The sequence below is a fragment of the Peromyscus maniculatus genome, chromosome 8, assembly GCF_049852395.1.
Source record: "Peromyscus maniculatus bairdii isolate BWxNUB_F1_BW_parent chromosome 8, HU_Pman_BW_mat_3.1, whole genome shotgun sequence".
Lineage (NCBI taxonomy): Eukaryota > Metazoa > Chordata > Mammalia > Rodentia > Cricetidae > Peromyscus > Peromyscus maniculatus.
Window position 1 is genome coordinate 2562719 of NC_134859.1, and position 23934 is coordinate 2586652.

General features: G+C 43.1%; 1 long non-coding RNA gene across 7 annotated transcripts in view; it reads left to right on the plus strand.

Annotated features, from left to right (window-relative positions):
- The window catches only part of LOC143274520 (uncharacterized), a 331539-nt gene that overhangs the window by 278631 nt on the left and 28974 nt on the right, over window positions 1-23934 (plus strand). For 6 of the 7 annotated variants that reach the window (XR_013053152.1, XR_013053147.1, XR_013053151.1 and 3 more), the window contains 3 exons: window positions 8371-8428; window positions 9997-11339; window positions 12868-13010. This is a non-coding gene — a long non-coding RNA (uncharacterized LOC143274520). The remainder of the gene's footprint in view (window positions 1-8370; window positions 8429-9996; window positions 11340-12867; window positions 13011-23934) is intronic. The other variant, XR_013053150.1, reaches the window with a different exon arrangement.

Below are 23934 nucleotides of genomic sequence, written 5' to 3' on the forward strand. Positions count from 1 at the left end.
TTCTCATTATTATTCTCCATGTGTGTGGTCTTTGGCAAATTGTTCGGCTTTTCTGACCCTATTTACTCAATGACAAAACAGAGGCAGATATCACCTAGACTGCAGAGTCACTGGGAAGAGGAAAGTGGAAATAAACACATAGCACATGGCTTAGGGCCCAGCATTGGCCAGGTCGTTTACTAGTGACCCTGGTGGTGTTGTAACAGTGCGGTAAGTTAGGAGAATTATGACAATAGTGACAATGACGACAAAGTGCTAATTTGCAGACAGTATCAGCCTTCTATTCTGAAGGGCACCAAAGCCACATCTAAAAATGTGGTAACCATGAGCGGCTGAGGCAGGATGATTTCTGGGAGTTCAAGACCGGCCTAGACTACTTAGCAAGATCCTGTCTCAAAACAAGCAAGCAAACGTGTGCCTGCCCTTCATTTGTTCCCTTTGTGTAGTGGCTGGGGAAAGGTCTCAGCCAGTCACAGTTGTGTCAGCTCTCCTGGAGTTTTAGAGCCACTGATGGACACAGCACAGGTACTGTGGCCAGTGCTTCTGCTGGAGGGAAAATGTCATAGTGTTCAGGGGAGGCCTCTGCTGTGCTGTCAAAGCCCGGCTTTACACTGGCAGGTTGGGTGGCCGGAGATGCATTGTCTCATTTTGCTGACACTCAGTTTATCTGATGATGAAATGGGCATCAGAATGAACATACACGTGAGTCTTTCAAATATCTGTTACATGTCTTTCATGACAGCTCCTCACAAAGCGACGGCAGAGTGAATGTACGCACCACACTTGTACGGTGAACACGTGGGCACTTGTGGGCAGTTGTGCGACAGTGAGACATACAGGCAGAAGCTTTGTCATTAGCCTGTGCTGTTAAGTTGGTAGCATGCCTGTCCACTGTAAGGGGTTTGCCTACACATGCATGTGTGCACATGGATTGCTTTTCTTGTTTCTGTGGCAAAATATCTGCCTTTCATCCAGAGAGTGTTATTTTGAGGACACACTCACTGTCTATTGTTGCAGAGAAGGCATCTGGCCATAGTTATTACATGAGCTCTCAGGAAGCAGAGAGTGAATAGGAAGTAGGGTGGGACTATAAAATCTAAAAGCTCACCCCCAGTGACTCGCTTTTCAGTAAGGTTCCACCTCCTGAAGATTGTAGAACCTCCTGGAACAGCTCCACCCACTAGAGACTGAGTGTTTGATCACATGAGCTTATAAGGGCCATTTCTCATTCAAGCCACTCCATTTGCCTATTGTGTATATACACATGTGAACATAAAAGCATGCTGTATACCTCTACACTGGATATTGAGTTGAAGAAAGGCCTTTGAATTGTCTTCCAGGCCTCTGTCACACTCCAACAGCAACAGGAAGTTTGTTTAGTAGGCTTGTCCCAGCAGGTAATGTCTTCTGATCCTACTGAGATGCCAGAAACCCTCAACAACATTTAGAGCAAGGCTCTTGAGCGGTCAAGTTCCAAAGTTTTGCCAAAGTTCCAGCTTTGAAATAAATGAACGCTTTCTCTGTCCTTTTCCTCTGTCCTTTCACACAGTTCACATCCAATGATTTTTTTTAATTCCCCAAAAGATTGTGTTATTTAAGTCTTTGTAAGGAGCTGTGATTGCCACACTTAGAGCTCAAGATGCAATCAGGGAAGAGAATCAATGCCTCAGAACCCCGTGAACGGATGTGCTCCCCCCATAATTTCTTCAGTAATGACTTGTGTGAACTGTGTGTTTCTGTAATGGAAACTCCATGGTGTGGGGGTGGTTTATAAAGGTCTGTAATTTATGATCACTTTTCCATATTGTTTCCTGGTTCCTGTGCTTGTCCTCATTAGAATGTTGCCCCTACCACCTCCACTTCAGTCCATCACCACCATTTAGTCTAGAAGGCAAAAACACATGGTGCAGTTGGGAAGGAAGCTTCCCACAAACACAGACAAACTTTAAAATCCATTTTTTTTTGCCAAAGGACAAATATTGTTATTGTCATTTGCCATGTATTTTTTGACAGTATCTAAGATGTGATTTGTGAAATGGTTGTGAAGAGATTTGTACTTCAAGTGTCTGGTAATAACACCATTTTTCTCTTGTGACCACCAGATTTTATGTGTTTCACAGTTACAAAAGCCTGGCAGAGGGGCAAGGACTGGGATGCATAGTTTGCTCTCAGAGGGCATTCCATCACAGGGCCATCTGAAAGGAAAGATGTGCCTTCTGCCCTGAGGAATTACCCAAGAGTGAGTGGCTTTCTCAGGATTTGCACTGAGTGTAGGCTCAGGAACCCCAATGAGTGCCAATGTGCTGTTCTCTTTCCCACTCTTTCTTCTGCAGCAGAAAACAAGCAAAGCCTCCAGGTATGATGTGCAGCTCTCAACTGAGTGGTCAGGAGGCTGAGGCAGGGGATTGCTGTGCAACTGAGATCAGCTTGGGCCACATAGTGAGTGTCCAGCCAGTCCAGGGTGCAAAGTGAGACCGTATCTGAACAGACAGAGGAATGAAGCCAAGCACCATACAGCATTTGAACGATTCTAAACTCAAAGATGATTGAAATGAACTTTAGAGAAACTTCTCTAATCTAATGTATTTTTCTATTTATTTGGGTATATTCATTGTATGATATGATGAATTCCATTGTAACATTTTCATATGGGTGTATTATAGACTTTGTTCTTATTTACACCCTAATACCTTTGGTTCTTCCTGCCCCCCCCCACTGGTCCCCTTCTTCCTCTCAAGTAGTCCCTTCTATACCTAGAGCAGGAGCTCAACAGTTACTCTTGATTGCTGACCAGAGTGCATTGAGAGCTGTATAGAAGATTATGGAAGCACACCCTTGAGTGTGCCAGGGAGGGTTTTCCAGTGGGGATTAGATGAGGAGGGCTCTGGCCTCCTCAATGGTTTGAATAGGCTGTTTAGAGGTGGTGAAGTGTCCAGGTGAAGGAAGCGGCTTGCTCGGAGATGTGCCTTTTAGATGTGTGTTTTAGCCGTGGCCCCGTCCGACTCTTCTACTTTCTAGCTGCTGTGCTGTGGGCAGTTTCCCCACTGTGGTCAACTGCCCTTTTACTACTATGTACTGTGTCACCATGGAGCCAGCTGACCGTGGGCTAGAACCGCTGAAAACATGAGCTAAGGTGAATTTCCTCCTGGTAAGTAATTTCTCTCATGTATTTGTACAGCAATAGATTGTCTATCTAACTCAAATGGAGAAGAGAAGAGAGAAAAGAGAGCTCAGGCTAGTGGGCAGCCTTGAAGCATGCAAGCATTTAGAGATTAGCACATAGTGAATATTCAGCAAAAGAGGAGCTTCCAGATGTGAGGATGACATCTCCCAAGGCAGGGAGACAACACAAGCTAGTGTGGTTAAATTCATCAGAGAATGCTCAGGATTCTTGTACGAGGATTGAAAATTGACCATTGATTTCAACAGTGTGAAAGTCATTGGTGACCTTAGAAAGAATAGACTTTGTGAAGTGGAGTGGATAAGAGATATATGGTAATAGAATCAGGTATTTTACTATAAATTGGAAAAATAAATGAGATGGTGTCTTAGGGTTTTATTGCTGTGAAGAGATACCATGACCACAGCAATTCTTATAAAGGAAAACATTTCATTGGGGCTGGCTTACAGTTTCAGAGGTTTGGTCCATTGTCATGGTGTGAAACATGGTGGCATGCTGGCAGAAATGGTGCTAGAGAAGGAGCTGAGAGTTTTACATCTTCATCTGCAGGCAGCAGAAGGGAACTGTATACCACACAGGGTGTAGGTTGAGCATGTGAGACCTCAAAGCCTCCCCCTACAGTAACACCCTTCCCCCAACAAGGCCACACCTACTCCAACAAGGCAACACCTCCTAATAGTGTCGCTCCCTATGGGCCAAGCATTCAAGCATATGAGTCTATCGGGGGCCACACCTTTTCTAACCACCACAGATGGTGATTAGAGGGACGTAACACACCAAGGAAAGTGTTCTTAAACTTTTGCATGTTAGGGGAAGTGGCTCAGTGGGTAAGAGCACATGTGCATGCATGAGGACCTGAGTTCAGATCCCAGCACCCACAAGCAAAGCTACACATGGTTGAGTGTGCCTGTAACTCCTGCACTGTATGGGACAGAGATAAGAGGGTTGATGGGGCTTGCTGGCAGCCAGTCTAGCTCCGGGTTCAGAAAGAGGTCCTGTCTCAGAGAGTAGAAAGTGACACAGCAGACGCCTTATGTCCCCTCTGACCTCTGCAAGCATGAACATAGTAGTCACATGCACACACACACACACACACAGAGAGAGAGAGAGAGAGAGAGAGAGAGAGAGAGAGAGAGAGAGAGCACTGCGCATAACTGTGCACTCATGGAAATGCTCCACAAAGCGAGGAGCACTAATAGAGAGGGATTGGGACAACCACAGCAGCAATGCTCTTGTGGAAGAAAGCAGGAGGACGTGCAGAAGTGTAGGGCTTGGCCTTTGGTAGTCTACCTGTGTAACGGGGGCCCAGGCTGAGTGCTGATGCTTGCGTTTTGGTGATGGAAGTAGGATGCTGAGGTAGTTCCTAGGAATGCTATTTATCAATGAAACAATAGAGAAAGTTCACCGGTTTTCCAAGGATAAATGAGGCATTGGAGGTTAGGAGAGATTTTTAATAACTTTATCGGAAAAATAGGAAAGGCAAACTTTTCAAGGAAACACAGTAGTATTTTTTTTTTCTGTGTGACTCTATGCTTTTAGAGTAAATAGAGGTCAGTCATCTTGGTACACACTTTCTTTAACCGTGCTGGGCTATTAGGCTTCAGGCCCATGATAGGTGATTTCTGTCCTTGCCTTGGCTAGAGAAGCAAATTAGGAAGAGAAAAAGTAAGAAAATTCATGGCATTCCCCAAGTAATACGATCCAGTTCTTGACCATGAGTCTCAGTTGTTTGAAGAAGGCAGTAAGGTGAATAAAGAGTGACCACTAGTTGAAGTCTGACAGGGAAGCATTAGGGAGAGGTCTCACTGTTGAATTACTGAAGTAGGGAGTTCACAAAAGGTGAATTGTAAGAACAAGAGAGTGTTCACAGAGGTCTTGAATCAAGTTTGAGGTCTTAAATCTAGGGCAGAAACCATGTAACTGGGCCGAGGTAGGGTAGAACAGATTTGTGGAGGTACAGTGATCCTGAGAAAAAATTGATAATATGTAGATGGAAGTCACAGGAAGGAGGCAGGAACCATGGTGGAAAGCATGTGCCATGTGGTAGAATACTCAGCGAATGAGATAGATCAGCAGAAGTGTGAAAAGAAAAGGTTTTGTGTAGCCAGGATTGCTAAGTTGTCGTGGGATATTATTTTAAGATACATTACTTTTGTTTATGTTGCATTTTTTAACTCTGTGAAGCTGTGTCATTTTGCCTGTCTAAAACACCTGATGGTCTAATAAAGAACTGAACAGCCAATAGCAAGGCAGGAGAGAGAAATAGGCAGGACTGGCAGGCAGAGAGGACAAAGAGAAGGAGAAATCTGGGAAGAAAAGGGATGTAGGAAGGAAAAAAGGAGGCCAGAGAAGGAGGAGGACTCCAGGGGCCAGCCATCCAGCTACACAGCAAGCCACGGAGAAAGAGTAAGATTTACAGAAGTAAGAGAAGAGGAAAAGCCCAGAAGCAAAAGATAGATGGAATAATTTAAGTTAAGGAAAGCTGGCAAGCAACTAGCCAAGCTAAGGCTAGGTATTCATAATTAAGAATGAGCCTCCGTGTGTGATTTGGGAGCTGGGTGGTGGTCCCCCCTCAAAAAAGTGAAAAAACAAACAACTACACCAAAGGGGTTGGAGAGGTGGGGGCTGGGAAAGTGTTTGCTGTGCAAGCATGAAGACCTGACTTGGATCCCTAAAGCCAATGCAGAAGGGTGGTTTTGGTGGCACGTGCTTGCAACCCAGGTGCTGGAGAGATGGAAACAGGTGCATCCCAGCCAGTTCACAATTCACCTTTTGTGAACTCCCTACTTCAGTAATTCAACAGTGAGACCTCTCCCTAATGCTTCCCTGTCAGACTTCAACTAGTGGTCACTCTTTATTCACCTCTCATCCCAATGAGAGACCTTGACTAAAAATACAAGGTGGATGACTCCTAAGGAATAACATCCAAGGTTGACCTACACACACACACACACACACACACACACACACACACACACACACACACACCGATTTGGCATGGGCTTGAAAGAAGCTGAAAGTTTGGATTCAGAAAGGAAGGGAGACATAGCTAGAAAGCAGCTGCTAGATGAATGGAGGGCATTTTCCTAGTAAGAGAAATATTGATTAGCATCTGTACACATAAACACACAAACACTTTTGTACACAAACACACAGAGAGTCATGTGTTGCATAAAGACCTTTTGGTTAACAACAAGCCACATATATGATGGTGGTCTGTAAGAGTCTATCTTGTAAGATATCCCCCACTGTCTTAGTTTATGAATGTACACCCTACGAAAATCACACAATAATGAAATCTACTAATGCCTTTCTAAAAACTTATCATAGTGTGTGATGGTATACACATGTATTTGTACACACATGTTATTCATACATAACTACACATATATAAATAAAATCACCACATTCTGTATGCTCAGTGAACTTACACAACCTAGCCTGTCCACAGGGAAGCTCTTAGATGCCGGCCCAGGTGATCTGCTTTGCTTTGGAACCTGTCTAGTTCACTGTGACCAAACCTGGGTACCATGCTCTGGTTGGTTCTACAATGGGTTGCTTCCTTCGACAGTTTTTCCTTAGTAGTGGCCTCAAGCTTCCTCCTCAAAGCTCACCACCCGAGCTTGTCTGGAAGGAACTAAGGGTCTTCCACCTGTTGAGCAGGGGCCTCATCCAAGAATCCTTGAACTTTGCCTGCAAGGTTAATAACCCATGTACTAGGGAATTCACCCCTGACTTTTTCTCAGTCCAGATTCTATTCAGAGCAGGGATAAGTCAGTAATGACAGCTGACTCTCATTCTCCTGGTGCCTATGGCAAGATAATGAGTCAAATGGCCCTGCTTATGAAATGGAACCTGGAAGGGAATTAACAAACTCCTCAGTGAGGACAGCAGAGAAGGGGGTGTAAATTAAAGAGGTCAGAACTGATTTGGTTGGCATTCATACAGTCTCCTGAAGTATGTCATCTTCTTTGTGTCATCCCTAGGTGAGACAGAGCAGACAGCTGGTGAGGAAGAGGAAGGCAAGGCAGCAAAGCTCTGTGATCGCTCATCAGCAGAGCCTGTATGGGCTCTGCAGAGCTACTGGACTTGCACCATTCTGCTCAGTTCTCAGAATAACCCCTCAGGAAGGGAATGACCCTTTTTCTACCTCCAACTTGTGTGTGTGTGTGTGTGTGTGTGTGTGTTCATGTGTAAGGGTGTGTATGAACCTATAAGAGCATGAGTGAACAGAAGTCAACTTCAGGTATCATCTTTAGATGCCATCTTTTTTTTTTAAACTAGTATTTTTGAGAATTTTGTCCAGTGCACTTTGATGACACTCACCCCCCACTCCTCCCAGAACAATGAGATGATCCCACCCAACTCTGTCTCCTTTATTTGCTTAAACCTACCGAGTCCAACTTTGCTGTCTACATATTTTAGACATGTAGCCCTCCAATGGAGTGTGGTTCATTTATCAGAGGCTACAGTTTTAAAGAATAGCTACTCTCCCCATCCCGGCAGGTATCAATTGCCAATGGTTCCTTGGTTAGGGGTGGAGCTTTGAGTCCATTTCCTCTGTCCATGCTGTGATTTGGTTCAGCTTACACTTGTACAGGTTTTGTGTATGCTGTCATTACCTGTGTGAGCTCATATGTATGACTGCTTCCTGTATCCTGAAGACATTTTCCCTTGTGACTACTGTTGCTTTTGGTTTTTACACTCTTTCTTTCTCTCCCACAATGATCCTTGAGCTCTGGGACAGCAGGAGGTGTGTGTGTGTGTGTGTGTGTGTGTCCTATTTAGAGCTAGACATTCGTAGTCTCTTATTCTCTGCACTCTGACCAGTTGTGGGTGTTGGTGTCATTTATCATCTAATGCAAGCAGAAGTTTCTCTGATGAGGGTTGAGAGATACACCAATCTATGATAATTCACTAGGAATTGGTATATTATTATGTCCATTAAACAGAATAACAGTAGTAGGTTTTCCCCTAGGGCCTATGCACAGGTTCTTGGCCCAATAATGGTGCCAGGTATGGATGTTTTCTTCCAGAGTGGGATTTAATAATCAATCAGAAAGCAGTTAGCTATTCCCACAATGTTCATGCCACTATTACAGCAGTATGCATGTCTTGTCAGGTCATTCATTATTGTGGCTCTTTCAGTTCATAGCTGCGTAAAACTGATGATTCCTTTTTTATACTAGTATTGCGCACAACCCCTTCCAGAACTATGAAAGATATCTGCAGAGATGAAGTCTCCAGGTCAGTACCAGATTGACTTCTTTGTGTTCTATGACTCAACTGTGACTGAAGATGTGATGTCTTGCTGTTGAATTCTGGAGGGTAACCAGTAGGATTGTCAGTGGCTGTAATGTTTGGGGGGATCTATTAAAATTCAATGACCAGCAATTCTGTTACTGGGATTTTTATCTGTTATCTTGTGATGCCTAGTAGGTGCGTTGTTCCCTCATCATAGAGTAACTTCATTTAAACTATCATCTGTCATCTATCAATCATCCATCTCTCTCTCTCTCTCTCTCTCTCTCTCTCTCTCTCTCTCTCTCTCTCTCTCTCTCTCTCTCATCTATCTGTCTATCACCTACCTACCCATCTGGAATCTTGGACAGTATTAGGTTTCCATATGACTTTTTGAGACGTTTTTAAAGTTGTGCATTCTTCCTCTACCATCCCTCTACCCCACTGAATCCCACTCCATCACTCCCTCTTAACTCCTCAACTACTCCTTTAAAACCTTCCACCCCAAGGCTCCTCACTAATTTCCTGACCTTTTGGGGTATCCAAATGAAACACACATATCTGAAGATTCAAAGCTAACATTCATTTTAGTCAAGGTTTGGAACTCATTGATTCAGTTAGACTGTTGGTTAAGGAACCCCAGAGATTTGGATACATCCACCTCCCCACTACATGGTCTGGATTTTCTTCTTTAAAAGTGGTTTCTGTGGATCAAATTCAAGTCCTCATTCTTGTGTGTTAGGCACACTTTGGTAACTGAGCCATATCCCTAGTCCTCTTAAGTGTAGGCAATTTAGTGTCAGGGTGATTATGCATCTTACTCAGGTCATGAAAGCACACCTGACTTCCAAACCACCCCACCTTCCATCTTTTGGTTAGCGCTTCCTCAGAAACCTTATTCACCTGCCTTGGCTTTACTTAGCAGCTGGTAAGAAAAGGCCACATCAGGAAGCCAATCAACTTGCCTGTGGTTCTCCTCCCTCTGTGTCACAGAGCTGAGCCTCTGGGTTTAACTATCACCTGCCAGCTGTGTGCCCTTAGGGAAATTACTTGGTCCCTCCGCACCTCATTTTCCCCATCTGGAAGATTGGGATGATTATAACTTTTTATCTTATGGGGCCGTTGTGAAGATTAAATAATTTAAATATGTTAAGCATTTACAACTGTGGCTGGCACAGAGGAAGTGGTCGATGTTATTTTTGTAGCTGTGGCAGTTGTTTTTATTGTGAGGAGCTATGTGACTAGTAATGATGATGATCGCGATGAAGGCGTCAATGATAAGATATAATCATTTGTTTTGCCTTTACTGGGGTGCCAGGGTTGACTGGGACAAGTGATTTAACACGTGTAGTATCGTAATTAACCCTAATCAGCTAGGATACTTTTGGATGCAACGACAGAAATTGCAACTCCAGCTGGTTGAAATGACAGGTCATTTATTATTGCCAGGAACAGGAAACTCACTCTAAGGCAGGTTTCAATATGGGTTGATTGAGGGATAAATGGCCAGACACGTCCCCAGGATCTTTTGACGTGTCTTCTCTGCTTTTCTTGGTTGTTGGCTTCATCCACAGTCTGTCCTGTGGATGAAGATTTGTAATTCTAGGCAGCAGAGACAGAGCAGGCAAGAAGAGATGTGTAAGAGAGGCCTGGAAGAAGGAATAAAGACCTCCCCAGAAGTCTGCAGCACACACCTGCCCCCGTCTCCTTGGCCAGAGCTGCGTCCTACAACGGTCTCTGAGATAGCGGACTGAACAGTATTTCCCCATGCCATTTAGGTCAGCCTTAGAGCTGAATAGTGAAACTGTGCTCCTGTGCAGAAGGAAGAGGACCTGGGTGAGTGAGAGTCATCGGGGGCTCTCTCATGTGGGTGTTGTCGTTGCCTTTTTATTGAGAAAGAAATGGGAGTCTGAAAGGAGAATGATGTCATAGCATTGTCAAAGTAGAAGGGGTGTTCAAAGCCAGCCCTGTCTGGTCGTAGAGTACATGTTCTTCTGGGCCACACCGAATCTGCGTGTTTGGGACAGGAGAGGCGACCAATTTCATTGAGCATATATGGCATGGTAAGCACATTGTAGACATATGGCAACAAACTAATTTATTTATTTTTTATTTATTTATGTGTAAGGCTACATATGTGTATGAATACCAAAGTGAAACTTCTGGTTTCATCCCTCAGGTGCAAACCACCTTTTCTCTGAGATAGTCTCTCATTGGCTTAGAGCTGGCTAAGTAGTCTAGATGGGATTGGCAGCAAGTCCGAGGGTCCCACTCTCTCTGCCTGCACAAAGTTGGGGTTACACTGCATGCCAATACACTTGGCACTTCAAAGTGTGTTCTAGGGATTGAACTCATATCCTTATGCTTGTACAGTTGAGCCATCTCCCCAGCCCAAATTTATTAATTAAATGTATTATGCATTTTAGGATGCTTTACTATGGGAGAGAGAATCAGAGGTACATGAATGGAAACCACTGACCTAACAAAGCCCCACCTTGAACTCAGGTCTGTCTACTTTCAAAGGCCCAACTTTTTCTATGATCTCCCCCAAAATAGAATGTTCTCACATTCTTGTATTTTTGGGGATCCATATGAGGAAAACTAAAACTTTTAATGAGGATCCTGATGCATTTCAACTCAATGACCCAGTTTTTTTTTTTTATTAAATCATTTTTTTATTTTAGAATGAGGCACTTTCAAAGCACATGCCCTAGTGAACTTTTTCCTTTTTTGCACATGGAGTTCTGTGACCTGTTCTTCCCACCTGCCTTCACTGAACACTTTGAGGATAAAACATCCTAATTGGCTGCTCTGATGCCCCCTGGACTGCATGGAGTCAGGAGTATAGAAATTGCCTCTTTGGGTGACCGGATGGCAGCCCTCTTCTTCTCTCATGGCCATGAGCAAGGAGAGAGAGGTGAGGTGATTTGATCACATGAAACCCAGGTCATGCCCAGTCTTGGGTGACATGCCCTCAGAAATCACCTCTGTGCTTTCTCAGATCTCTTCCAAGTTGAATACAGGGGTGGAGATTATGATTAGTGGTGACCCCACCAAAGTGCCACATGTTATATTAGTGTTTAATTTTCACAGATCAAACCCCTGTGATTCACAGTAGTAAAATTCCCATCAAGATGCCATGGCTATTGAGTGTGACCTTGGAGTTGACCTGCACCTTGTATTTCCTGGGTTGTAAATTTCTGATTGGTACTTGTCAGAGTTTTATACCTTTTTGAACACCTTCCTCATATTGCACACACAGTCATATTAATTTACATTATTTTGATTGCTGGTAATAGAGACCTACTCAGATTAACATAAGAAAGGGGGAGACTGTTGTATATTATTGAGTTTTTCCCAGAGTTCAAGGGCAAATGCGTCAGAAGTAAACAGAAACAGCCGAGACGTTGAGTGTCATGGAGACTTCCTCTCCACCTATCACATGAGCTACGTAATTGATTCATTCTTTTTTTGCCCACTGTAGACTAGCCTCCTGTGCCCCTCCCTATATGAGAACATTGCCAGCTGCACCTAACCTCTGCTGTGCATTGAAGGAGATAGCCCCATGCTGGTGTTCAGATCCCTCCTCTCCTCTTTCCCCTCTTCCTCCTGCCCAGCTAATTGGATGGTTTTTGGAAAAAGAATAGTCACTCTGGCAAATGATCTGTATTTGTCTCTAACCCACACAACTGTTTTCACAGGCTTGGGAGAAATATTGTACCAAATGGCAGCTCCTGGTAGAACCTTGTAGGTGGGTGATAGGTGATATTCTGCAAAATAATAAAGGTACATTCTAGAAGGCAACTCACATCTCTGTTTTGCAAAGCAGTTTATAATATAATAATAATCTACACATTTTGAGGACCCAGCAAATTACATACAAAACAGGACACTATTGGTCAACACAAGTGCCCAATGAATGCTCAGTATTGTCATTTAGCCCCTTCTTTGAAACTTGAGGTGGAAAAAAAAAATAAGTGGAGAAACACAAGGCCAGTCCTCTCCTCAGGGAGTGGTGAAGGAAAGGCCAGGCTGTGGAATTCTTAGAACAGAACAAAGTGTATAATTTGGTTACAGAACTCAAGTAGTGCAGGACTTTCCCCCTACATCAATAAAAAAGTGTTCTTAACCAAAGATGTGGGCTGCGGTCAGCTGAGGGGCTTGCAGACTGTTGGAGCCTATGTCCATGCCCACGGCTTTGGTTCCCTCACTCTGGGGTCTGGGTTCCATACACTAAGGTTTTCAAAAGTTTTTTGGGTGAGTTAAATTTCATACAGGGGAGAAACACACTGATTCCAAATGAGAAACGGTTTCCTGGGGGCCTGCGATGAAGATATCCAAGAAGATACAGTAGCCACACAGCGGTATCATCAGGGGAGCACAGTGAAGGCACGTTTACCCCGGCAGACATTGTCAAGCCTCTGAAATAATGTTCTCCTTGGCAGGTACTGTGCTGAAGCCACTCACGGTCTCTTCCAGAGTGGGACCTGTTCTTGATAATTGTGAGAGAGAGAACTGAAACTTGGTGGACCTTGGGAGTGTTAAGTATACACCTCCTGGCTCCCTTTACTTCATCATCTCCCACTGCGTACGTACTCCTGAACGTTAGAGGAATCTCTGAAAGGAGATGCCAGAACAGGTTCACATGGGTATTCCAGGCTACAACCTGATCGATGAGCAAGAGAACCTGTGCCTTGCTGTAGTAATTTGCACCAGAGAGGCCACTTTAGTCTCACCGCCCATTCTCTTTCTCGACAGTTATGACAACTGTCCTGCCTCATTCTAGGTGATGATAGCACCTTGAATTTGTGTAACACTCTATAGCTTCTAAGGCTCCCTGACAAATATCTAAGTCTTCACCAAGGTGTGATAGATAACATAAACCTCAGGAGGTACAGATGCACTTAGGTGGTACGTGCAAATTTTTAGTTTAATGCATTTTAGGGAAGACTTAATTAGCAAGTGAAAAATCATGATTTCACATGTATTATTTCTTATGATTAAGGTGGTGATTATCTATATATTGAGTATATTTGAAGAGAAAACTGAGGCCTTCAGAAACCTGTTCTTTCAAGCACAGACTATTTGTGTACTAAATATTGAGTACGGGATTTTTGACTGAGAGTGGGTTCTCCTAGCAGACAATTAGCCAGGCCTGTAGGCATTTTTTTTAAATCATCCCAATTGAGGTGGAGAGAGCTGCAGGTGCCAGTGATTACAGGCTGCTAGGCATCTTCAAGTGCCCAGGGACGCTCCCACTTCAAAGAATTCTCCAGTGCAATAAATAAATAGTGGTGAGCTGACGGGCTGAACGGCAGTGGGTACGGAGCTGATGTAAGCTGTTCATGGCTGTATTTATACCTGGAATGGATACCAAATTGTCATCGTGGTTATTAGTAGAATATAGACCAAAGATCCAGGGAAGACAGAGGCCAAATGTGGGGTTGCTTACATATGTGTGTGTGTGTGTGTGTGTGTGTGTGTGTGTGTGTGTGTGTGTGTGTGTGTGTGTATACACACACACACACATCTTATTGGGCACTCTAAGGAGTGGAGGGACACATGAGAGGCCTTGGATGTTCTCAGCTGAGTAGCAACCAGCACATGTGTGTGAAAAAACATGCCCAAGTTTAGGCATGCTTAGCACTTAGCACTGCTTTCTAGCCCAGAGGAAATAACCCTAGCACTCCACAGTCAGAACCAGTTCCTATTCCTGATGATTAGAATAAAGATGCCATAAAATACAGAAGCTTGGCAGAGTGTTTGTACAAACAATGACCCCCAGTTCATAAAAGGAGTGCTGGAAACCCAGAGTAGTAAAAGCAAAGCAATTTACTATGGCCTTGCGAAGTACTGAGGAGGGCACAAGCTTCACATTGCCCAGGTCCTAAGTTTGCTTAAGTCTGTCTTTTTTTCAACAAACACCATGTGTGGCCTCATCTCTATTTTTGCATCCTGTTTACTTCAAAATCATCACACACATGACAATGCAGCCAAGTTTAGGTGTAACTTTCTATTAACTTTCTACTCTAAACTTCTAGTCTGGGTTGGAGTAATTTAGCAGAGATGGGGATGATAGATAGACTAACAAGCATTAGTAGGTATCTGGTTCATTTGTAACTGAAAATGAGCCACCAGATTTAGTCCTAACATTATATAGTTCAGAGTTCATGGCCTTGCTAGCAAAACAAAGCCAGCCCTAGAAAAAGCTTGCTTTGGTCCCTCATAACAAAGCTGAAAATAAAAGGATTAAGAATTTCCCAAGTAGCCTAACTGCACCTTAGGACAAACCTCAAGAATGTTTATAGAAATACAAAATTATCTCACATCCAACAAGCTAAAAATCACAATACAAAAATTACCAGGAATAATATAATCCACAATGAACAGAACAAGTTAATCATAACAGACCCAGGAATGACACAGATAGCAGAAATAATGAAATGAGGACATTAACAGTACACATACCTTGTGTGTTCAAAAATATGGAGGGAAACATATTCATTAATAGAAACACGAATGAAACATTAAAGGCCTACCTGCCAGAGGTGAATATTACATTGGAAGAAGAGACTAATAGATTAGACAACAGTATAATCATTCCAAATATAAGTGCCAAAAAAAGAAGAAAAGAACCAAACAAAATTAGTAAGGATTCATACCTACAAATTTTAGCCAACTTTAACCAATTTAATACAACCTGAGACTCCACAGAGTGGACAACTGAAAAGGTATTTGAAAAAACCATGGCTAAGAATTTTATAACTTTATAAGCCTATTGACCCTGAAACCCAAAAAGTCAAAGCACAAGAAACATAAACATACACAGATAATTACAGAATCATGTAAGGGGTGAGTTTCCTAAAAAGAACCAAAGTGAGAATGATCTTGTGAGAAATAACACAAGCAAGAAGATTCAGTGGAGCAGCATGTTAAACCTGAGAAAAGAAAGACACTGTTGAAATACAACTGGATTCTATACCCAGCAAGACTGTCCTCTAAAAGCAAAAGTGTTGGGTGCAAGAAGTGTACAGAAAACCTGTCAGCCTCAAGGTTCTGTGTTTACAACTGTTCTAAGGACAACAAATATCCCCCCCCCGTGTGTGTGTGTGTGTGTGTGTGTGTGTGTGTGTGTGTGTGTGTTACACAAGTACATTTGTGTGTTCAAATAGCTATTTTTGAAAAAAAGACTTTTAGGCATACAAAAATCTGTCAGAAGTAGATTAGCACCAGCAAAGCTGTTAAGAAAATTTCATCAGCAGAAGAAAATTTTCTCACAGGAGTGTGCAGCCACAAAAAAAAAAAAAAATGAGGAACGCCATAAATATGGCAATGTCTGTCCAGATATCTGTCTATAATTTTTCTTATATTTTATATTTCTTTAAAATATAATCTAGCTGCAAAACAAACTACTACTTAGGGAGTCCTAGTATGTGGTTATCATATTCTCTATTTTAGACACAAGAAAACTTTGTTACACAAGGGTGTGTCCGACATCAGAGTCCACATCTCTCTTACAAAAGTTCTTTGATTCAAACTATCAGATTGTTTAATAAGATTCTCAATTCCCAACAAGTTGATAAGTTTAAGGAGGCTTCAAAAGACACTCAGCTAACTGGAATTGTTCTGATAATGTGAACTTCTCAGTTAACTGAAATGGTTCTGATAATGAGATCCTCTTAGTTAACTGAAATTGTTCTGATTTTGAGAACCTCTCAGTTAACTGGAATGAGAACACAGATTTGAAATAAAATGAAGATCTGAAGCCAACAGATAATTCCAAGTCTATATGACACTGTTTCTCCTCCTCTCTTATTCTAGTCAATGGCATTTTTTTTTTTGCTGCCCAACAGTGTTCATATATTTCTTTCCTAGAGTAGATTATTCTAACTATGTCCTGTGAGGGATTAATGTGTTTATTAAGTTTGTCCCATGATGAAACTTAGTGGGAACAATAAATTGCACAAGCTTATTTTCTATAGGAGGCCATGGAATCATAAGCAAGTTGGCATGCATGATACATCTATAAGGAAAGACAATGAATGATGTTGCCCATGCAACTCCTGCCCAGGGAAAGTTATTTGTGCAACCCTTGTGCATAAGTGTTTACAGTGGCAATCAAGGTATCAGGTGAGCAGAACAGGATACAGCTCTTGAGAGAAACATCATCTTTGAGAATTAAGGTGTGCATCTGAGTGAGGATGGTAGCAAGGGGCTAAACATGCCGAGATCTAGTGTTGATTCTCTACAACAGGTAAATAAGTACGTTGAGAAGTGGGGCTTTGGGGCTGGGGAGGTGCTTAGTGGGAAAATTGCTTTCCCTTCAAGTATGAAGACTGGTGTTTGGATTCACAGAACCAACACAAAAGCCAGGCAAGTGTGGTGACCACAGCACTAGGAAGTCAGAGGCAAGGACGATCAGGGCAAGCTAGCTATCTAAAATAGCCAAAATCAGCTAGCTCTGGTTCAATGAGAGACCCTGTTTCAAAACATAAGGTGGAGAGCAATTGAAGAAATAACTGGACACACTTCTGTCCTCCACGTGCACAGATGTGCATGCATACCTTCACACACATGTAAACATGCACACATGCAGTGAAGAAAGTCAGATTTCAAGGGTTGAGGAGATGGCTCATTTGATAAAGTGCTTGCTGCACAAACCTGGGGACCTGAGCTTAGATTGCCTGTACACATGGAAAAGGCTAGGTGCATACCACTAGTCCCAGTGTTGGGAAGGCAGAACCAGGAAGTTCCCTGAGCTCACGGCCAGAGATTCTAGACAAATGTGTTGAGAAATCTTGTCTCCAAAAAATAAAGTGGAAAGCAATTAAGGAAGACACACCCAGAATCTGACGTGTGTGTGTGTGTGTGTGTGTGTGTGTGTGTGTGTGTGTGTGTATGAAAGAGACAGAGACAGAGAGACATGGGGGGGTGGATATACACATACACACTCACAACACATATATGTAAGACTTTGAAAGACGAAATCAATCCCACCACAAAAACATTGGAAGCAATCCTTTCTAAGTTGGGGGTTAAGGCTGCACTCAGCAGCTTACTTCATTTGCCCTTCTTGTTACCATTTTCATTGGTTATCATGAAATACATGTTATGGTGATGAGACGAGGGCTCAACTGGATGCCAATGCAGAAACATGTTTCGAGAAGAAACACCTAAACTCGTGCTTCTCCTATGTTGGTGTGCATATGAATCACCCTGGCTCTTGTTAAAATTCACATTCATATTTAGTAAGTCTGGGATGGAATCTAAGACTGCTCCTCAACACACTGTATAAAGCAATGTTGGTGTTGCTGGTCAATGGACTTCATTCTGAGTCTAAAGGATGCATCGCAGACATTCAGGAAAATACATGCCCTCTCAGGGTTAGGCTTAGTGCTGCTGATCTAACAGGGATGGACCTCACGGAACCACCAAAGTCTCATGAGACACTACAAACTGTTCTTTTCCTTCAAAACTCACCACCTATCAAGCAAAGTGTAAATTAACAACATGTGCTCCCAACTAGTGCCAAACAAAACAGTCCAAACTCCTTGGGTTTCCAGCCCTCTGAAAACTGCCTCCACTTGTCTTTATGATCTTTTCCATCATGGTGGAATATCCACATTAAATACCTGGAATTACTTACTTGGGTAAAAGCAGTATCAACCTCCACCCTCTTTGTCTTTGAAAAGGTTATTCTTTCTCCCTGCCTGCTCTTTTCTTGACACAAGACATCCATCTCAGATCTCTTCATCCTTTAGAGCTGTGAGTGCAAGCACTACTTCCTGGGTTTTCCCCAACTATCCCAACAAGGACATTCAACTAGAATGAGTCTGTCTGACTACACTGGGATTTTCAACCTTGAGCTCCTCTGCCTATAAGCAATGATGGGAAAATTTTACAAGGAGAGAAGGAAGAGTGGGTTGGTAGATTTTTGAATAGGGGGAGGGAAAAAGGGATCATTTAGATCACATTTAGACCTCAGCAGGGAATACAACTATTATGGGGAAATGTTGGTTTCTTGGGACTTTGAAAGACAAGTGGGCAACTATTCACCATATTGAATTTAGTCCTCAGGACACAGAACTGTAACCAAAGTTGCCTAGATACCCTCCTTATTGCAAAAGTCCAGCAAAATAAGCCAAGACACAGCCATCATTATGCTATAGACACAGCTATAATGTTGTAGACACCACATTTTGATGAAGTTGCCTTTGAGTCCTCCATGTTCCTGTAAGCAACCCCAGTAACCAAGGTTCACTAACCTGGACTCGGGTGGAGTAATTTTGCTGGTCTGTCATTGGTGCTTTATCTGGGGAGAGTAATGTTTGCTCACACCTCCTAAGGGAGAGTCATACAACATTATTGAACATAGTTTGCAGGTCCTAAATATGCAATGAAGCCTGCCTAGACACTCTCTTGTCAAGTAAACAAAAACAGCAAAATAAGCCTGGAGAACTAGTCAGAATTATACTGTAGATACACCGCCTTTAGCAAAGAGAATAAGCTGTTTTTTTTTTCCATTTTCCATCAGTTGCCTACGACCTATTTCATCTCTTAATTACAAGGCAGGGTAATAATAATAATAATAATAATAATAATAATAATAATAATAATAAGTCCTCTATAGCTCTACATAGAATCACTTCATGCTGCAGAGGATATGTCTGGCCCAAGCTAATTCTCAGTCCAGATAAACAACAGAAAATGGTGAGGAATAAACGCCTTCTGTTTGCACAGAGGCAGGACTTGCTTCTTCCTCAGCACGTGCCAGGTAGTCACAATGAAGGCTCACTAGTTGCCTTGTACCTATAAGCAGAAGAGAGTACATTTTCAGAGAAACCACATTTCTGGAGAAACTTCCTGCACAGGAGAAGAAAATACCAAAAATGAAGACCTTGCATAACAGAGAAAATGATTAGCCCAGCTAGATGGACTGAAGATGTGTTCCTGGGGTGGATGGAAGACCACAGGGAAGTAGTCAAGAGAGTCGATCCCATATGCAGTCTTTCCACATGGGACACATACATGTGAGGTGTCAAATACATTACATAAAACTGACCTGCTTAATGTCCTCATATCACTTGCAAGGTGATGCAGGAGAAAAAGCAATTATTGTTGACCAATGCATCCCTAAATAACCATGTCTACCCACCACTTTAGAGCATTTGGAAATAATTTTTCAGACATAACTAGTGAAGATGGGGCATGCTGGATTAATTAAGGTTTATCCAAACAAAATAACTGGCATCTTTTTAAGAAATGGAGAGAGCAGAGAGTGACACACATGGAGACGAGTAGTATGTAAACGGAGGCAGTGACTGGAGGAGTGTGTCTACAGGCCAAGCGGTGTCCCCAACTGATGGCAGCCAGCAATGTCAAGGAAGAGGCCCAGAACAGGTTCACCCTCAGCCTCTAGAAGGAAAGAACCCTGCCAGCACCTTAGTAGCAGACTTCAGGTCTCCTGAGTCCTAGATAAGCATAACTTCTCTTAGATAAGCCGTCCACTTTGTGGTTAGTTGTAGAGGTTCTAATATGCTAGGTTACAAATTAGTACATTATATCTAGATTTCAAACAAAATGTACCATTTAGATTTCTTGAACTACCTGATAATCTTCACAGATCTTCATCCCCAGGGCTAGTAGCAAGAATTCAAAATTAACCAAGTTAACTCAGTCTGAGGCAATCTATTTCTAAGGGGACTCAGCTTCTCCCCACTGTTTCTGATTTCCTCCCGGCCTCCTTACACTTCTTCCTCATTGGGTATTCGGATGAGGAGCTGGAGACAGGATTACAGGGTACTATGGTGACAGTGAAGGGAGGGACTTTCTCGGGTCTGTCTGGTCAGATCCCATCAGTGAATCCTGACTCTTCTGGTCTCCATGGAGATGACACTTTCTGCCTGGTTGCTGAGCTTCTGGCTGACAGTCAAGAAAGAAGCCAGTGGAAGCTGAACTTGAGCTCTGTGCTCTTCCAGCCCAGACAGGCATTGGGACAGGTTCCTTTCTGCCTCTCATTCTATATCTCCGCCTGGGGTGGATGACTTCTTGCAGATGCCAATTCATGTGGTTCACCTGCAGCACAGGACTGTGCATTGTGTGGCCTTTGATGTACTAACAAAGTCCGAGCATCCTTGTAATTACCAGATAACATCCAAATCCCTTAGTGACTCAGAAGAATGCCAGGGCTTTCCATCCCGTGCCAGAATGCAGAATAGAAGGCAAGAGGAGGAGGGAGGATGCATTTTTTATAGGGAATCCGTCCTGTTGATAAAGAGATGTAAACCTTTCTGGGAGTTTTTATGGCCTAATTACCTTTCTCAGGTCCCCCACCCTGCCTCCAAAACACACTTGGAGGGTGGTACATGTAAATCAAAGTCAATATGATTTTCTACAAAACAGAGAAAATATCCCTTTAAATTTCCTAAAATCTTACCCTTATAAGTGATCAAATATGCAAGTAAGACCTTTGGAGAGTATTAAGGATAGAGCATAAGTGGCAGCGAATTTCTTAAAATAGTTAGCACATTTAGGGCAGATTAAGTTCTTGATTTTTTTTAATTACTGTGGTTGCAGCTGGGCATGGTGCTGCATGTGCCTGCAATCCTAGGACTGAGACAGCTAAGGGAGAAGTTTGAGTTTAAGGATAGAGTGGGCCACATGGCAATAAAACAAAACAAGGGCATTTTGGGTAATCCCACTATGAACTATGGTGGCTGGAAGGATGACAGATGACATACAAGCCTCTTCACAGCTCAGCTGACACTTGGTCACTCGGTGGTTTGACTGGTGTTGACCTGTAACAGCAGCTACAATTGTCTGCACTGGCTGCCCTCTTGAAGATGCTGCAGCTTAAAACCCAAAACCAATGTCTCTGTCACTGGTACATGATTCAAAGTGAGGAAGACCTTAAACATCAAGGTTGTCAGTGCCATGGAAACAGCCCCTGTGAACACCAGAAGTAACTGGAGATTGGAATAAAGGTTGGTGGTGGAAAGAACCACAGATCATGTTTAACACAGGTCATTTGGACTAATTCAGGAAGGTCAACAATACAGGAAGGTCAACATGGGACAGTCCCATTCCAAGAGGAAGCAGGGCTTTGCCAACATTTTGAATCTGCTTAGTGAACTAACCTAGGCAAATGTTGCTCAGAACAAAGCTGGTGCTATCCAAAGCTTTGTTATGGCATGATTGGGTTGTTCATTACACTTCTGTAGCTGAACCAAAATGCCTAGCTGAGTGACTTGGGGATATGGCAGCTTTTACTGGACAGATGTGGACAAATGACTACTCCACCTAGATAAGGCACTGATGATAGACTAAAGATAGGATTCCAACTAAGTCTTACTTAGTGAGCTGCTGTGGAATGTCTCTCTGTATGCTGTGAATATGTGTGGCTCCCATTGGATAATAAAGCTGTTTTGGCCTATGTCAAGAAAGCTTACAGCCAGGTAGGAAATCCAAGCAGAGATACAAAAAGAAGAAGGGTGGGGCAGAGTCAGGGTAGACACCAGCATGCCACTGAAGGAGCAACAACGTATCAGCAGACAGGTAACACCATGGTTGTGTAGCAACATGCAGATTTATAGAAATGGATTAATTTAAGATGAAAGAGCTAGCTAGTAAGAAGCTAAAGCTGTAGACCATACAGTTTGTAATTAAGACAAGCCTCTGTGTAATTATTTTATAAGTGGCCACAGGACTGCAGGTGGGAGATATTTGTCCCGACTGCTGGGCAAGGCAGGACTGGAGGAATTTGTCTACTGTGAGCCAGTGAGTGTATTTGGCTTACTTACAGGGCATGGGTGAGATATTATTTACAGGACTGTAGGTCTCACCAGCACATGGATGATGACTTCCCCATACCTACACAGATGAGGCCCCCATTCATTAACTTTCCACCCACTGTGTAGCCTAGGACATCCTAGGACTGCAGATAGCTGGGCAGAATTACACACATTTGAGAAGGGGTTCAGGAGACAGTGGCTGGAATCTCAAGTCCCCAGCAACCCTCCCCTCCACTCTTACATGTCCAACAGGCCTAATCTCTCAGGACTCTTGCAAGAAATTGCAGCTGCTCTGATGAAGATAGGATGGCTCTTCTGCTCAGAGGACAGTGTTTGTAGCCAGGAGGAAAAAATATTATTTTTTTTATTAAGAGAGTTTCTATTAATTTTACATACTAACCACAGATTCCCCTGTCCTCCCTCCTCCTGCCCCCCAGCCTTTCACCCAATCCGAAGAAAGAATTATTTTAGCTCACAGTTTCAGAAGTGTCTGTCTGTCATGGCTAGCAAAGCATGGCAGAGCAGAACATAAATGTCACAGTGGTCCAAGAAGAGAACAAACTATGGAATACAAAAGGGACAGGGAAAGAGAGATCCCTCAGGGACATTTACCCAGTAACCTGCTTCCTGGGACTAGACCACATCTTCCATAGTTCCAACACCTCCCACAGACTATTCAAATTCTGAATTCATCAAAGAATTGCTTCATCCATTAGGTCAGAACCTTCAGGGTCTACTCTTTGTAAATATCCTCACAATCCCACTGAGAGATGGTACCCTAAGCATGATCCAGTCCAATCATGTAGATAATTGAGATTAACCATCACAGAAGGCCACTAAAACATTGTGAGGAAAGGAAACCTAAAAGCATCATCATCATGATGTCCAAGTTCTTCAGCAGATGTGTGTGTGTGTGTGTGTGTGTGTGTGTGTGTGTGTGTGCATGTCTGTCTGTGTATGTGTCTGTGTGAGCCTGTGTGTCTGTGTCTATGTGTGTGTCAGTGTTCGTGTGTGTGTGTGTGTGTGTGTGTGTGTGTGTGCATGTCTGTCTGTGTATGTGTCTGTGTGAGCCTGTGTGTGTCAGTGTTCATGTGTGTGTGTGTGTGTGTATGTGTGTGTGTGCACGTGCATGCATATCTATGTGTGTATGTCTGTCTGGTTGGCTATCTGTTCCAGAATATACGTATTACCATGGTGGCTTGAAGTGCTAACAAATACTTTAAAAATATTAATAGTCCAAGTGAAAAGCAGTCCCTTGAGGCCACTCTGTCACCTCTTACCCTCAGAAGTACTTTGCATACCCACCGCCTTCTAACTTTTACTTTCAGCTCTACTAAAGAGAAAGAATTTTCTAGCTACTGATTTTTCATCAGTCAAGGGAAGTTCCTGAGTTAAGTCACTGAGTCTGATGGTTATGGGTAGGGAATTTCCAGCTCCTTTTTGGCTGTGCTTTCATTGAGAGCATGCCAGCTTGAAGGGTTCACAACACGCCCCCACGGTCGCATATACCAGGCAGACACTTCCGCCTAGCCAATTCCAAGTCAAGATAGCCATTTCTGGGTAAAGGCGTCTCGCGTAACCAGGATCTGTGATGTTTCATGGACACGTAAGCGCGCAATGTGACCATGTGATCATGGAGTAGTGATGTGACCTGGCTACGCCCCCAGCCGGTTTTAAAGCAGAGCACCATGTTCCCGGTTCCTTCTTCCTCTTCTCCACGAA